Source organism: Melozone crissalis, unplaced genomic scaffold, assembly GCF_028551555.1.
Source record: "Melozone crissalis strain CALT ecotype California unplaced genomic scaffold, PUWL_Pcris_2 ptg000042l_1, whole genome shotgun sequence".
Classification (NCBI taxonomy): domain Eukaryota; kingdom Metazoa; phylum Chordata; class Aves; order Passeriformes; family Passerellidae; genus Melozone; species Melozone crissalis.
The window spans coordinates 2,767,423-2,784,624 of record NW_026535820.1 but is presented as its reverse complement, the minus strand read 5'-3'; the positions used below and the strand labels follow the sequence as shown (position 1 = coordinate 2,784,624).

Below are 17,202 nucleotides of genomic sequence, written 5' to 3'. Positions count from 1 at the left end.
ATCCTCCTTCTCCCCAGCCATGGTCACCTCTTGCCTCAAACAGACACATAGGCTTTGAGCCTTTTCTGTTGTGAAGGACTGGAATACTGGCACAGTTTTCTTATTCAGGTCTTCAGTCCAGACCAAATGCAAATGTACAACTAACTTTGTCACAGTGTTTCTCTACCCCATAATTAGTTTTGGCAGCAATAACGTGGCATGTTTGCTACTCTACTGAGCCTAATCCTCACTCTCATAACCAGTGCCCACAACAGCAGAGAGGTGTTATGGTGCAGGGGTCATGTTGCCATCCTGAGTCTCTGATGGGTTTAAGAATGACCTGGTGGGGGAGTGAAATTATATCATGGGGCCCACAGAGCCTTGCCATGATTCCAGAACCCTATGCAAATAGCAAATACCAATAATGAACATTTAAAGCAAGAGCTAAGCACCAGGCAAACAATTCCTAAACAAGGATATTTGTCTATGTAATTTCCAAGTAAATTCAATTATAAACAAATTAATAATAATGACAATGCAAGCTTCTGCAAAGAATGGGGCACAATTTCCTGTTACTTGCATCTTCTGCAGTCATCCCCATCCATGCAAAATGAATGAAACATTTTTCAAATGAAATTTGGTAGGTTTTCTTACCTGCTTCAAAGTCACTGCAGTGATACAATCAAGTATTCAGATAAATTGGGAAAGAGGTTCCACTGACCACTTCTGCCTGCTCAGCTTGGCATCTGACAGCTCAGCCTGACTTCCTGGGGAAAAATCTATGTCTTGGTCTTTCAGGTCCATTTTTTCCCCACAATCTCTTTCCCATCACTTCTACATCTGTTAGCCTCTTTCAAAACATCTTATAAACTTTCACGAAAAACAGTGACAGAAGAGGAAAGGAATCCACATTAGTCTGTCTGCTGAGGCTGCAACACACCTTTTCTGTTACTTGAGTAATTTAATAGAAACACTGACCTTTAAGTGTATAGAATTCAGAACCATCCACAGCATATGTCACTAGCAGCTAGGGAATGGGACACAGTGGATAGAGGATACTGAATGTATCTGTGCAGGATAAGGAGTATTTCAGGAGTGTGAAATAATGGAGCTTGTGGGAATAACTTCCAAGTAAATTGAAGGTAGCCAGAAATAAAGGTCACTAAAACATAAAACAAGAGTCACTTCAAAGCCAATCTGTTTAATCTATAGTAAGAATATGGTGTTTCATGACTCTGCTTCCACAGTGTTAATCAGCTTCCATATTTGAATCACCATGTTAGTTTACATTTCTCAAAACCGGTGTGTTTCATTTTTGTATCTATACAGTACCTTTTGCATTCTTCCATTGATTTGCAAAGGACATAATATGCAAATTAAGAATAAGATTTTTAGATTTTTGTTTGGTTCTTGTTTTGTTGATTTTTTTGTTCTTGTTTTTGTGGATTGTTTTGGGTTTTTAATGGAAACAATGAGAAATGTGTTCTAGATTTACATGTGAACATGTAAATTTACACCTCCAAGATGGGTTTTTTAAACATAATGCCATTGCATTCATCCTACACTACAGGAGATTTCTAAAACGGCCACAGTAGGTATAAAATATGTCTAATGAAATATTTCAGAAGAGATTATGGTGTTTAACCCACCAATTGAGATTTGATATACTTAGGGGGAACCTGAGGACTTGACATGTAATTTTATAAAAGTCATATTTCCTTGACTTAAATAACACCCCACGGCATTAATCAAATCCCACAGAGCCAGTATCCAGTGCCAGAATCAGAGCATTCCTGTGTAATAAGGAAATGTGCATGACTCGAGAAATTACTTCAAAAAGTTGATCACTTACTGGTTGATATTTCTGAAGCTGGTTATGAGCATAGAGCTCTTGAAATGTTCTAGCAAAGCCAGTGTGTTAGTATCATGATGCTTATTTAAATTTCCTTTGGTTTGGTGAATTTCTATCATTTTTTGAGCTGAGCTTCAAACCAACTGCATTCCCTGGCAGATGCCTTGGAACCAGAAACCTTGATTCTCTTCAAGGACCACTTCATCAAAGATCACCAAAGCTGCTCAGGAGCCTGGCTTGCCACGCCACAAGCAATCAGCTTTGTATCTCTCTGGAGTGCCCCATGCTAGTGCTGATCCCCACATCCTGGTCTGTGCTCAGATTTCCCTAAGGCAAGACCCTGGAAACCTGGGAACCATCCACCTAAACAGGGATTTCCTCCAGTTTTTCAGCAGTGAAGTGGAAGCCAGTGAAAGCAGCCACAGTTCAGAAGTGGAAGCCAGTGAAAGCACCCACTCCCCAAGCTTTTGGGCTCATACGCCTTAGGTTTGAAGGTGAAAAAACTTACACAGACTCACTGTGCAAGTGTGTCCCACGCAGGGCTCACCCTCCACCTCCAAATTAATCTGCAACTTCTCCAGGAAGCTGGCACTTTTTTTTAGCTGAGATGCTGCAATTCATCATTAGAAAAAGCAAGAGTCCTCATGAGCAGAAAACTCTGTTTTCCACATGGCTGTAAGAAAAACTACAGCTCTTTCCCAAAAAGAGTTTACAAATTGAAACCACTACCTGGCAACAAATTCATTATTGTTTGTCTTCAAGGAGGTTCCACTTGGGCTCAGTGTTCCGTTTACACATCACAGCACTGCTCTCTTCCAGACATTACAAAGGATGAAAACACTTTAGGGAACTCTTAGGGTGAATGCTAAGCAAAAAAAAAAAAAAAAAAACAACAAAAAAAGCAATTAGGTTAATTTATTACTCTATCAGATTTGTCTACAATCCCATACAATGAAAGCAGAACCAAACCAAACCAAAAAATATCATCAAGTTTATCTAAGGCCTGAAACATAGTTTAAAGAAATTGGAGGGTTTTTTTAACTTGTTGGTTGTTTTGAGCTGCAAGCCAGGAGCAGAGCACTGTTCTATGTCATGTGTTATTCAGAGCTGGAGAAATATGGGCTTATTATTTGCTCAGGGTTTGCTGGTGATATCTAGATATTTCATTAAAAGAGGAAATTTCCACAGGTTTTCAGCATTCCAGTCCTAAGATTTAATCCCTGGGGAAAATATTGAAAATGAAAAATAATGATGTGAACGAGAGCTCCAAGGCCTAACACTTCACTTGTGAATACAGTAAGTTTTAAACAAATTATCCACATGTAATTTGTCATATTTGACTGCAGTACAAGTTTATCAGATGTGCTGACAACAGTTTCAGTCCAATCTCCTGGAAGCTGACTTCCCAGCTCCCATCCCAATGGCAGCACTGGGCTGCCTGAGCACAGCTCAGTGCCTGGTACCTGCAGAACTGCCCTGCTCAGGAAAAGGTCCAAACTGCCTTTCAGGAAAATTCACCTCCCTGTAGCTCCCCCAAGACCCTGTTAGAAATCAAGATATGGAGGAAGATCTCTTCCCACATGCCTAGCCCTATCTCTCTGCTCAGACTATCCATCCTCTTCTACTCAGCTGCAGGAGAGTGCCCTTATAACTAGAAGCTTCAACCTCTCACAGCTTATCACAATCTCATCCTCCTCTCTCTGCAATTGGCATCTTCCCATTGCAAAATCCTCTGCTCCTACATGTTGCATTCTCCCTTACTAATAAAGAGAGTCTTTAGCTGGTTATTCTGAGCAGCTGCTGAACATCTCTTCTTCCAGTCCTTGCTGTTTTCCTTCAGCTTTGGCCTGTGCAGAAAATACCTTCTGCTTATGTCTAAACTATTGTGACAGATGACTTTTAATTAATCCATCATTAAATCATTTTTGACTTAGAGCAGAAATAATCCAAAACATAAAGTCTGAAAATTCTGACTCCCGTTTCACCAGACTGGGGAAAGGCAGAAAAATTTCTGCCTGGTACATAAACCCCAGGCAGGTCATGCAACGCTTCAAGGGAGCTTGCAAAGGATGTCATCCATAACAGCCCTCCTGGGAATGGAGAACCCCACTTGTGGGCCTCTGCTTTGAAAGGGATGGGGGAGAAGATAGCAGGGAGGGACTGTGGAAGAGGCAGTGGTAGAGGAAGGCACGAAAGCCATCTTCTCAGAGATGGTATTTGAGGAAACATATTTCTTCATTGCAGAGTTCAAAGTTAGCAGGCAATATTGGATCACCTAAACAAGCCTCATGCTAAATATAGCTTTGGCTATAAGCATCTCCTATATAATGTAACCAGCAAGTGCCAGCTCTTCGTAGTGACAGGATTGGGTTTTATTAGACTGCTCAGTTGCATCAACTTGGACCAAACCACTGCTACTTCTAGACTTCTAGAAAGCAATAGCAGACCATCTGGGATGTACCATCCCTGAGATTCACGAAAAAAGCTTAATTATTTCACAGGCTGTGATCTGGCATAGGGCCAAAATAAGGGATCTCCATTTAAAGGTCTGTGAATAACACCAGATAGCATTTTAATAGTCAGGCAGTATTAACAGTCAGCTCATGCTAATAAAAAAAATAAAAACATGAAAATTTCCCTACAAAATGTGTATTTTTTTTTTAAAAAATGCAAGCTGTAATAGCTTACTACAGAAGGTTGAAAATACTTTTGACTTTTTGGAAATCATCACTATCTTATGTTATACAAAGGAGAGCCCTACATCCTAGAACCTGAGTGTTGCAGTGTTGAGCTCCAGGAGCCACTCAGCAGGCATCCTGTTTGCTTGCCATAAAATCCAACCAGCAAATCATATCTATTTGACTTCTGCATATGAGAAAATGCCTAAATTTGAAATGTCAGTTTGTACAGCTCTAATTGTAACTAAGTCTAGTAATTCAGCTTCAATCATAATGATATGCCTTCGTTTAGTTCAAACTTGGTTTCTGTTTGTGTTTTGTCATGTGACATGCTTTGTCATGCTTTGTCACAACTATTGTAGCCCTGATACCAAATGACTATTTTCTTGCGCAGATTTGTCCAGAACTTAAAAAAACCCAAACATCAAAACCCAAACCAAGCATAAAACCTACCCCCAAACTTGCCCCCGCCAAAAAACCCCAAAACAACAACAACAACAACAACAGCAAAAAAAAAAAAAAAAAAAACAAAAAAGCCCCCAAAAACCAAAACAAAAAACCCCAAAAAAACCAAAAAAATCCACCTAGAGAAGAAAGGAACAATGAACAATTTTTATGAACAAACAAGAAACTACCCTCAAACCCATCCAAGTTATGGCTTGTTTTACAACGGCATATTTCCCATGGTCTGTCCTTCCTGGCTATGCTCTTGCTCATCTCTGCTGCTGGTTTTGAGACACCCAGCTCTGTAAGTTTGCATTTAATGGGAACTAAAGAGGGAAAAGCTGCCACTATTGTCCCTGTGTGCAGCAGCATATCACTCCTGGATGTGTCACAAGGCAGCCTTCAAACACTAGTGAGACTGCTGTCCCATTGCAGCCTGTGAAAGGGCAGAAAACACTTCCAGAAGCCCCTCTGGAAGAGGGGAAAAGAGTGTCAGAGCCTAATCTGTGGCAACAAGAATAGAAAACATAGTATTCTGAGTTAGAGAAATATGATAAAGGAAACCAAAACTTAAAAGAGGGGGAAAAAAGCAAAACAAATCCCAACCACTCAATAGGAAGCATGGAAAGCTATTCCAATAACCAGAAAGTCCCTAATCCAGACAAGACTTGGTCTGAACTGTGGTGGGTTATGCTACTGCCAGATGCTATTCCTAATGTGATTTATTTCAAGAGAATATTGGACTTGGCCAAGAAGCTGCCTTTGTTTGACTTGTTTTTTCTGCAAGTCTTGAGTGCTACAAAGGGCACTGGGATGGGCTTCACTCTTCTAGAACTTATTTTTGCCATTTGTTAGACACACTGCTGGGAAATTAAGATACATTTCAAAACCATATTTCAGCATTGCAACAACTGATATGATTACACTCAGGAAAATGATCAACCATTCATTTAGACAGGCCAGCTTTGATGCTGATTACTGCAGTCCTGCTGTTGTTGGTGCTTAATGTAATATCCGCTCCTACAAGAAGGAATAGCCATTAAACCAGTCTATAAGTAGATTATTCCCTTCTCCACAGGGAGGTGTCTCTGAGGCAGGGACTGAAAGCCCTGTGTTGAGCTGAAATGGTGTCCTGGACCGTAGACAGGGATTGGGAAGTCTTCAGGGAAAGTGGATGAGGGCCAGCAGTCCTGGTCATGACTTCAAGGTCCTGACACACATAAACCCACTCTTCTTCCTTCAAAAGCAAGCAAATGAGGGGCTCACATGAGTTTACTGGCATGGTCAAGGTGTTCAGCAGTGGAGAAGACAATTATTTCTTGCAACAATTAGAGTGTGAGGTTGAACAATCCTCCTGGTCATAGCAATATTAAGTTGTACTTTTCCACATGTCTGCCCATCTTTCTCCATCCATGCCCTCCTCTAAACAGCTTCTCCTCCCACTGCTGGGAGGCATTTAGCCTCACAGAGACCTAGCAGGCTCATCTATATAAATTGGGTGTTAAGTCAGAAGGAAGAGGCCCGGGATGTTTACAAGCATGGTCTTGATGGATGAAAGGTATTCTGAAGAACATTGCTGTAATGAGGGGGAAAAATCCTGCAGCAGAAATCTTGGTAGAAAAGAGATTTCTCTTTCTCTCACGCTCTTTCTTTCTTCCCCTTATCTGACCAACTGAGACTGAACTCCTCTAAATCTTTCCCACATGATCGGAAAGACACTGTTCAGCAGCATGGCCATACATTTTGCATTTATTTCTGGTAACTAGAGAGCCAACAAAGGCTTCCCTTCAATATCCAAGCATGCTGGTAAGAGCAGAAGATATGTGTTCACAAACATAAATGCTCAAAGCCTAGAAAAGGAGTGAACCAAGAACTGCTAGCATCTCTTTATAAAGGAAAATTGAATAACAAAGATGCAGCGATGTAAACATGAGTTTAGGCAGGATAATGTACCTCTATGTGCAAAAATAACTTCCCAGAATAAAATTACTTTTACTGTGGACATACTAGCAAAATAAGGAGTTTTTTATTCCAGAATAACTTCTCCTTGTTGAAAGCAGATCAGTTGCTTATTCTGGGGCAGTGTCTAACAGCATGCATACCACTGCAGCTAGTGAACTGCAGGAACTCACCTATGAACTGCACTTTCTGTCAGTTTTCCCAATAAGCAAGATGTATTAGTGTCTGGGGGCGTGTGTATGAGAGGGAGATAAGACATTCTTCCTTTATCAAAAATGAAAAATCAAGTAATAAAATCTCAAGAAAACACAGTGTGCTTCAAAACCACTCACTGCATCATGAAAAGCTGTATAGGAGAACTGGAGCTCCTCACAACCTATTATTTAATGATAATCTGAAGGAATGAAGTCCAGTTTCCTACAGCTCTGCCTCATGGGCTTTACTGAACTACAGTGGCTAAAAAGACAGATGCTCCAGTTAACTTTTCTCACTGATGTCACGTGTACATGCAGATTTTGAGGCATGTTGCAGCACATGAACTCCTAATGTCACCTTTGCCATGCTCTGAGCACAAAGAGGTACTTAACTTCATCCATCTGCCTTCTTTTTCTTAAACTTGCAATTTAATTGCCTTTGAGAGTTTTACTCAGCTGAAACTGATTGGTGCATTCAAAAATTAATGATGAGACACGTGGATGCATGTACACACAAGGGGTGGAACATATGAAATACAGAGATACCAACATTTCAGCTGCGGAGTAGCTGAGGAGAGGAATGGGTTGCTATGGAGCTTTGTTTATCACATGTAAGATGTGGAAGAGAATTTCCCTGATTGACCATAAGGGTAAGACTAGGCTGAGCAGCATGGATGCCTATGCCACAGGTATCCAGGTTTCAGACAAAGTACATTCTGCTGGAGCTTTCATAGGAATCTAGCCTTGAACTCAGCACTGACTAGGACTACTGCTGTGGTTGCTATTCAGAAAACTTCTGCAGTTAGGCTGGGAGAAGGTAGGCAAACTTTTTTAAAAATCATACATTTGTATGTCCTCAAGACAGTGAGATTTTATTTTCCCATAATATGGGTGAAAATCAGCACAGTAAATGAGCATTCAAAGTTTAACCTATTTTTTTTGGCGGGTTGTAATTAAAATCATGTTGGCACTTACTGCCCAATATCTTTCTTGGATAGCTTTCAAAAGAATTAGGAGGTCTTTGAATTAAAAAAAAATAAAAAGGGAGCTGATAAAAGTTTTGTTGGAAAGCCTTCATCCCAGCAGCAAAATGTGCAACAGTTAAGGCTGAATCTCAGAGCCACAGGATGAGATGAAGCCTGAGCAACACAATGCAGAGGGCAAAGCTACAGATGGACTGTTATGAAACCTGAGAAACAGAGAAGAGCTTGAAAAAGAAAAAAGCTTTCTAATCTGATACCTGAAATATAGTGGGGCACTAATGAATGAGGGAAAGAGACTTCCTCCCATTATCTGGAATGATCAAGGAAAAACAATAAAGAGCTATAAAATACTATGGGAGGCAGCAGGAGTAGCTGAAGTCTTGATTGCAGCCTGCAACCTTGCCAAGACTTGATGACAAAAATGCATTAGCCCTGCCCCATGAAGGGGTGAAGGGTCCTGGCTCTCCAGGCACTGGATTTCTGCTGTGGGCTTCAGCCCTCGGCAGGCTCTCAGCATGTCAATAGCAAGGCTGGGCCGGCCGGGTCAGCGGCCGGGTACAGTCCTGTGCTGTGTGCTGTGCGCTGTGTGCCCTGCTGGGCTTTCCAGCCTCTGGCTGGGAAAGGAAAACTGGGAAGGGATGCTGTGGATGCACTACTGAGCAGGAGAAGGTGGAGTGTGTCTGTGTGTGTGGGAGGGGACAGTACATGGAAGTGTGTGTGTGTGTGTGTGTGTGTGTGTGTTTGTGTGCAAGCCCGCACATTCCCTGTCTGGGGAGGTCTGAGAGGTGCGTGCATCCCATACGTAGGAATGTTAACGTGGATTCAGCCGTGTGTGAGAGGGGAATCCCCTGCCTGGAGGGTGCCCTTAGCGTGGGTTGTGTGTGTGCGTGCGTGTGTACATCCCCTGCCTGGGGGGTCAGTGTGGGCTGTGTGTGTACATGCATGTGCACGAGTGTGTGTGCGTGTGTGTCTGTGTGTCTGTCTGTGGGTCTGTGAGCGTGCGCACCCCTCCTGAGGCACTGGCGCGGTGTCTGTGCGTGGCTGGTGTCTCTGAGCGCGGATCCCCACCCGAGCAGGGTGCGGGGGATGCGCCCCCTTAGTCCGGGCGCGGTGTGGGGAGGGGGGCGCGCGCCCGCCGGGGCAGTGCCGGGAGCGCGCAGCCCCCGCCGTGCCGGGGAGCGCGGGGCGGGCGCGGGGGCGCGCGCGGCGCTCGGGAGCGCGCCGGGCGGGCGGGGGGCGGGGGGCGCCCCGCGTGCCCCGGCCGGGAGCGGCCGTGCCCCCCCGCCCCGCACCGCCGCCGCCGCCGCCGCCGCGCACAGCCGCAGACACGGGCGGCCGCGCCGGCAGCCGGCGGCTCGCATGCAGCCGGGGATTACGGCGGGGCGAGGGCAGCGAGGGCTCCACTCTTATCCCCCCCCGGCCCCCCCCATCCTCCGCCCGACACCCCAGCCGCTCGCCGCGCGGCTGCTCCGGCGGGTTTTCGTCTCCGGGGGTAGGAGGGAGATGCCTTTGCCGTGGTTTTTCCACCCCCAGCCCTCTCCGTGCCGGGAGAGGCGGTGATGTGGAGCCGAGAATGTAGAGGAAAACCCTCCCCGGGAAGGAGCGACCAAAACAAATCCCTCGCCGTGGCTGTGGCGGCCGCGCGGTGCCCGGGGAAGCCCGAGCAGCCCCTGCCAGCGCTGGGGAATCCCTCCTGCAGCCCCCGGCGGCGCCCCGGGCGCCCGCGGAGCCAGGTAAGCGGGAGGGCATCCCTCTTGCGCCGAGGGCTGCCTTTTGCGTTTATTTGTGTTCACTGGAGAGCCCGAGCCATGGCCAGCTGCCGCGCTGCTGGGACAGCCCGCGGAGGCGAGGGCTGCCCGCGGTCCGGGAGCGCCCGGGCGGGCCGGGAGCGCGGAGCTCCCGCGGGAGCCCCGGGGTGCCCCGGGCCGGGAGCGCCCCCGGGCACGGAGCGCGATCGGCGGGGCGGGACGGAGCCGCGGGGCTCTCCCCGGCTGCCTGGATCCGTCTGAGGCTGGCTAACAGAACCCTCACCCTGGAGCGCTTCGGAAACCGTGGCTTGTGTTTTTGTTCCTTCAGAGCTGCTAAAGGGAGGGAGGGAATGACATTTCGTAGTATTCTGCCTCCTGCCGTGGGTGAGCTCTAGCGATAAAGGCTCGTCATTTGTTTCCGATGCTCTGATAGTGCTTGTGGAAACCTGATGATACAAAACCTCAGCCTTCTCGGTAGCTGTCGTTGGAATTATCCCATCCTCCCGGGGACTGAAAAATCCCCTCTACAGAAGAAAATACATGTAGCATTGTGGTAGTCTAAAATATACTGTCATATATGCTTTCTGTAGGTAGGGAGCATGCTGGCCCCTGGATTTAAAAATCTAAATGTCTTTATGAATAGGCATGTTCATTGGCTACATGGCTTCTACAAACCATTCAGTGTGTTTCTTCCGTCAGAATTTCACTGCCTGGGTGAAGGTAGACCTTTGTTTATACCCTGTGTATGTACTGTCCATATTTATAGTAGGGTTTGGACTTCATTCAATTCAAGTTACATAATGATTAAGATACAATAGGCAATATATATGCAGTTTCTTGGACATTTTAATTCAATGCAGAAAACACTGACTCTAGCAACACTGCCAAAATTGTCACTTTTTCAATGTTTGTGTAAGAAAGCAAGTGTCCATAGCATCAGGTGGAGACAATGTTCCTTAGCGAATACATAGTCATCAAGACCTTGCTATTAAAAGCACACCTTAGTGAAGGATTTCAGTGACCCTGTCCTGGAGCTCTGACTAGGTGCCAGGATTGGTTTAGGAGAGGAAGAACAGCAGGGAGACTGGGCAGGCTTGGGAGGGGGAAAAGCCTGTCTGGTAACATTTTGCATTAAAAACACCTAGAGTTCAAGTTTGCTCAGCTGGCGAGTCTGTCCAGCTTAGAGCAGAGCTAGCACCGAGCCTCAGAGGCTGGGCAAGGTCTGCAAAACTGAACATTCCACCAAGCCTGGGACATGATCCTCCAGGGAGTTTTAGTAGAAACTTTCAGGGGAGCAGGGTCAGTGAGTACATGCCACTTATGGGATTTGTTTGTTCTCTGATCACCAAGATGTGCTAGCAAAACTCTGGAGTCTTTCCCAGAGAGATAAGATGCAGTACAGAAAAAAATAGTTTGTTTCTGGTTCTTAGCACCTCTGTCTATTCTGTTCAAACAGCTGATAAATCTGATACAACTGATAAACTCTCACTTAGTTCAGCATTAGTAGAACTTGCAGCTGGCTTGTTGTTATTTTTTTTTTCCAATGAGTGCTTCTGCAGGCTGCTCTAACCACAGCATTCAAATTTCTCTCCCTCTTTTCTCGGCTGGATGCTGTTGCTGGAGCTCAGCAGGTTGCCCTCACTCAGATGTGTGCAGGCAGTGAAACATCTTCAGCTCGAGATGAGGGAGAGGTGCTGTTCAGAGCAGCATGCTTCAGCCTGAACATCTCCATTTGCTTCAGCATTTTGAAATGTCCCGTTGCCTTAACAATGCCATATCACATATATTTATTCATACTCAGCCTTTTTCTTCTTCTAAGTGAAAGTTAATTGGCAAATTCTGGCTTGCCATTCAAAGCAAGGCGAGAGGTCAAGATTTGCAATAGCTTTCTTGCCAACAGCTGGGATTTTGCCAAAGAGTTTGCTACTGTCACTTTTAGAAAAAAAAAAATCCTGATCTGATGTGACTTCCTGGAGCTTCATGTAACCACATGTGCAGGTAAAGTATATTCCATGATGGTCCTGTATTTAAAGCTACCTCCTGAAGGATGGATATTTCAGTCAGTGTTTTACTCCGTCTGTCATGATATAAACAGCACCTTGGGGAAGGTCTGTCTGGTCTCAGCTCAGAGGAGGAATGCAAGCTGAGATATCTGGTGAAGGGGGCAGTGACTGGAAGTATGTCAGTGCAGTGGGATTCCACTGCAGACCCTCCTGGAGGTGTTTGTCTGTTTTACCAGAGTACAGACCTGCTGCTCCCCACAGCAAGAGATGGCAGCCAGACAGGGAAGCACTTAAAGCTGTACAACACTTCAACTTCATCACAGTAGACATACATGCAGCCTAAAAATGAATTTTTGGATGTTTTCAATGGTCAATTCTATTAATTCATCATTTTATTACATAATGTCTTCTGACCCAGCAATGCTCACAGCTCTTGGAATTAAGCAATGATTGCCTCTGAGAGGACTATACATGTTTGTCTAATATTGCAATAGTAAGTTTTTATCATGTTTAGGAATAAGGGTTTTTTTTAGCTAAGGGGTATGTGAACTATATTTTATTTATCTATATTTATTATAAACATAAATATAAAACAAATATAAAATAAACATTAAACAATAATATAAAATAAACATTATAATGGTTGCATGATAAAAAAACAGGCTGTAGTTTACTTTGTTGTATTTTGCTGTTTCTAGTAATACGATATGAGCACCCCAAGAGAAAATATTTTTGATTTCCCATCTGTAGTTGGCATCTTTTTGTTGTGGTTATTGCTGGAGTAGTGGAACTGGGTATTTGATTTCTTGGATTTCATAATAAATCTTTGGAATTGTGTTTTAACTCACATTTTAGTAGGGAGAAATGCGTGTTTACTTTGTAACAAGAATATTAACTTCAAACCAAAATAAATTTTCCAATATTAAATTGCAGAGATTTTTTAAGATGTGCAACAGTGTTCTATGGGATAATGTGGAAGAAATTCCTTAGGACATTACAGAGTAAATGTAATCCTATTGCAAATGTAGATTTTGTGCAATCCCATAGCTTCATATGTTTTTAATCTATACTTCTCTGGCTATATGGAAAAGATATGGAAAGAATTTCATTATTTTCATTTTTTTCTTCACTAGTATGCAATTAGAGGTATCATATTGCATGCTATAATATATACAGTGCTCAGTCATGCTCAAATAAAGTCCAAGTAAAATGCATATATATGGCTAAATTCTTTTAAAAAATTGAACAGAGAAGCTTAACAACTCAAGTGTTTATTGAACAGAATTTGGAGGTTTCTTATCTTGGTTACTGTAGAAAGTCAGTCCCAGTAAAGCTTCCCAAACCAGTATATACCATAAAAGCCTTAGGAGAGTATGCATCAGTCAAGATATTTAAAATCTATCAGGCTTAAACCTGCCTGTATTCTTCATAAAAATCTGGAAGGACAGCAAAGGCTATTTTGCCTTTTGTCTGTCCCAGTGCTTGCTACAGAATGTGCAGAAATTTCAGCACAAGTCACACATTGGCATCTTCCTAAGTTTTCACTTGTTTGCTGTGCAATACATTCCTTCTTCCAAGTCTGGAGGGATGGAGTTTCTTAATGGATGAATTTCTTAAAGGATGAGTGTTTTAAACTACTTTTTTTTCACCAGCATCAAAGTATGATGATGTTAACGGCATAATCAGAAAACAAGGAATATTATTTTGAACGCACTTCTTCCTGGATTATTGTATGAACAGTAGGGAAACAATAAAAGAAAAGTCTCAGGCCACTAAAATCAGTGGGGTTTTAAATTTATTTGTTTCTAATGCAGGAAATCTATATTTAGCCATAATGATAGATCAGCTGTGACTTAGGTGTCTGGATTCTGTACATCCCTGTTCCTTCTCTGGATGACTATAAAGAGTAGTCAGTAGCATCACTGCTGGCACCAGCAAGAGAGTCAGAACAACAATCTATTAGCCAATAAATAATATATGTAATGCTGGCATAATGCAGCTCTGAGCATTTAGGAGCAGGCTGCGATAAAGACCAGCTGAACTCTTTACAGGGAACAATGGGAACTGACTAATTTGCCCCTCACAGCCCCCTGACAGGGGAGCACAGTGCGCTGTGAAACTTTGTGAGGGCATTTGCAGCCTCAGCCAAGGCAGAGGGGCTGAGCAGCTCTCTCACCACAGCACTGGCACGTGATGCATAAGCCCCTAGGTTTGTGTTATCCCTAGGAAAGTGCTTCCTACTAGGAAATCAGACTTTGCTATTGGGAGGTGTTCTCTCTGCCATCATAACCAGGTACTAGGATGTGAGGAAATAAATGTCAGCCCTTCAGGTAAAACCACGCTACGAGGAAATGAATGCAAAGCTGTGCTGATAATTAACTGAACAAAGCTCTCAAACCTAATCTTCTTTGATGACACTGGAGATGAGCTTCTCCCCCTGATTGCCTAACAAGTTAAGAAATAGAAATCAGTTATGGCAGTACAGTCCAAATACAGAATAAATTTGCCTCAGAGCATTTATAAGGCAGTTCATAAAGTAGTATTTCACAGTGCCTCATCAATAGTTAACTTTTAGAAAATTAGCTGTATTTTCCATATACATAGAGATTAAAAACTACAGTCAAATGCAAGAACTCAGAATGAAGCCACAGTGTTTCTTTTTATACAGGTTTCAGTTGTGTCATTTGCCCTCTTAAGGTATGAAGATTTGGTTACCTACAAGGTTGTTGACCTCATCTCATCTCAAATGGCAGAATAATCCTGCTATAATTTATAGCCATTCATTCAGTGTAAATTTGCATATACCAGAGACATTCTGAGACAGTTTGAGCAGAAAGTGCTGGCAAGCTGCAGAAGCTAGAAGAATCCCACTAATGTATTTAAGCAGACTCAAAACAGTGAATAGGCTTAATTAGCCTTGAAATCACACAACTGTGAATGACAGTATTGAACGTGCTTTTCCAGTGGTTGCTGAGATTAACAGCACAGAGTTGCTCTACCTTGACAGGAGTGCTGTCTAGAAGGTCTTGCCTTCTGGAATATTTCCTCTTATGCTTTCTTCATTCTTATTATTGCTGACACAGGGCAAACCTCTTAACTGGGTAAGTTTTGTACTTGAATTTATTCTCAGGACTAGCCTGGCTACTGATAGTCACTTTGGTCCCTATTTAGGCATGTCATTAAAGTGGCATTAGCAGTGCTTCTGCAGTATCTTCTGCTCCTTTTGAACTGAAGAAGAGATGAGAATCTTTAGCTGCTTCAACATGTTAATAGATAACCCGGGTAGAAGCAAAAATATCTTGCTGTTCCTCGGTAATTCTGTGGTTTAGGTACTGATGGAGAAAAATTGAGCTTTTAGGCCTTTCATAGATTAACATGATGCAAATAAACATTTCACTTCTTGTAGTCCAGGATTACCACTCACCAAAGGACTGGTCACACCCTTCAGTTATACACTCATTCGTGTCCGTTGTCTTTCAAGCACAGGCTGCCTCATTCTTGTTCAGTAGGAGTGGGGATGGTCTCCATCACTGCAGCTGTCCTGGGGATTACTGATAGCAGCAGGAGCTTGGAAGATGTAAACCACAGGTTTGAGTCACAGGGATGAGTGTGGTCCTTTCAGTGAATGTTTAATGACCAGGCAATGACATCAAGGTGGAGCCAAGGCCACCACCTCAAGGTGTATTTGGAAAGAGTAGACCTTGTTCAATTCTTTGGAAGGACTATTTTACATATCTCTTGTAAGAGGAGGTTTCCAGGCTTAGAATATCATGTGGGTGGGTCGTGTCTCTTTTGATCCTGCTTATGCATTGGGCCTGGATGGAAGTTAAGAGCTTCTTCTTCCTGACTGTGAGGTATCGAGTTGATCCTGCCTTAGAGGTTCCCACACCCTTCTTTGAACTTGGGACTTGGGTGTTTAATATTAGAAACCCTGAACTAATGGCTCTGATGAAGCACATTTTTTAAGAGGATGCTGTGGCTTTTAAAAATACATTTTGGCTTGATACAAGTAAATAAATTAATTTATAGTGGCATTTTTATAAAAGTGTTCCTTTTAGCCTGTCTTGATTTCAGAATTATAGTAACAGTAGCATAGGGCTGTGCATGATAGTGAGTCTTCACTTTTTTTCTATTGTCAGGTCAATTTGAGGGTCAAAAAATATCAATACTCTTGGTATCAGGTAGGACTAAAAGTCAGTGTAGCTTCTTCTCTACAGTGTTAAACTGGAGTTCCTAAGAACAGCTTCCCCTTACTGACCCCCAGACCAACTGTATCTTTGTGCATTTTGTGGAACCAGAACTGATAAGGTCACAGATAAGGTCAGGAAGCAAAGTTTTCTGTTTTCTGGGTGACTGCTTTCCTCAGATAGAAAAAAGAAGATGTTGGGTTCCCCTAGGCTCTGTACAGCAGTTTGTAGTAGTAGTTTGGGATGTTTTTCCAAGGCATCCTATAGTTGAAGACGTCAAGATGTTGAAGGGATGGATTCTTCAGATCAAGATTAGATGGAATTTTGTCTTAATTTTTAATGATAAGAGCCTTCTGTAAAGACTTGCTGATGCTGTGACCTCGGGGACATTTCCAGCCATGGAAAAACAAACAACAAAGGCACTTGTCAAAAATTGAGTCTCCCAAAAATCAAGGCCTGATTAATTCCTTTGTTCTGCTTTCAGGGCTTCTGTAAAGGACCACAATAGGAGTTTGAGATGGGCTCCTAATGGGCTGAGACAAATGTCTCTTGAGTAAGTCTGCTCCTTTCAAACTGTAACTTGGCCAAGTCTCTTCCTGTCTGTGGCCCAGGTAGGTTTAGGCCCACCATTCACCTTGATTGAATCAGGGAACAGTTGGAAATGGCTGAAAATGAAATTTTGACAGAAGCAGCAATTGAACACAAATGTTTTAATTTCCGAAGTCACTTAGGAATACAACTCTGCTTTTCTTAATTGTAGATTTGGGACGGTGGCATTGCATGCTTTTTCTTTATTAGAAAACTCAACAGTATACCAGGATTCTGACCAAAATGCAACTTCCAAAATTTTGGGTGCAAATTCATTCAAAGAGGGATAAAATCTCATTCTTCTGTGTGATGTGCCTCTCTGCTTCAGACATCATTCTCTATGTATATAGGATAATATTATATGTTGTGTAATATTTCCCTGCCTAGAAACCTAGAATCATCATTTATTACTGCACTGTGCAGGCTTTTCTTCAGCACAACAAAAAGACATCTGTGAAGTTCTTCACTGCTTTCAGCTACTTGGCAGCACTGTTATTGGCAGGGAGCAGTGGAAGATTGAAGGGCTAGAGAAGCTAACATATTTAGAATAATCCTAAAACCAATTGCTTTAGGACAACTGGTTACAT

The 17,202-nt window shown here is 43.1% G+C and overlaps 1 protein-coding gene across 2 annotated transcripts in view; it reads left to right on the top strand.

Moving 5' to 3' along the window:
- Positions 1–8,677: 8,677 nt before the first annotated feature.
- The window catches only part of KCNB2 (potassium voltage-gated channel subfamily B member 2), a 182,561-nt gene continuing 174,036 nt past the window's right edge, over positions 8,678–17,202 (top strand). The window contains exons 1-2 of one of the 2 annotated variants that reach the window (XM_054285310.1): positions 8,678–8,758; positions 9,623–9,822. The gene's annotated coding sequence lies outside the window, so the exon portion shown is untranslated. Of the gene's footprint in view, positions 8,759–9,574; positions 9,823–17,202 lie in introns of those variants that run through there. The other variant, XM_054285309.1, reaches the window with a different exon arrangement.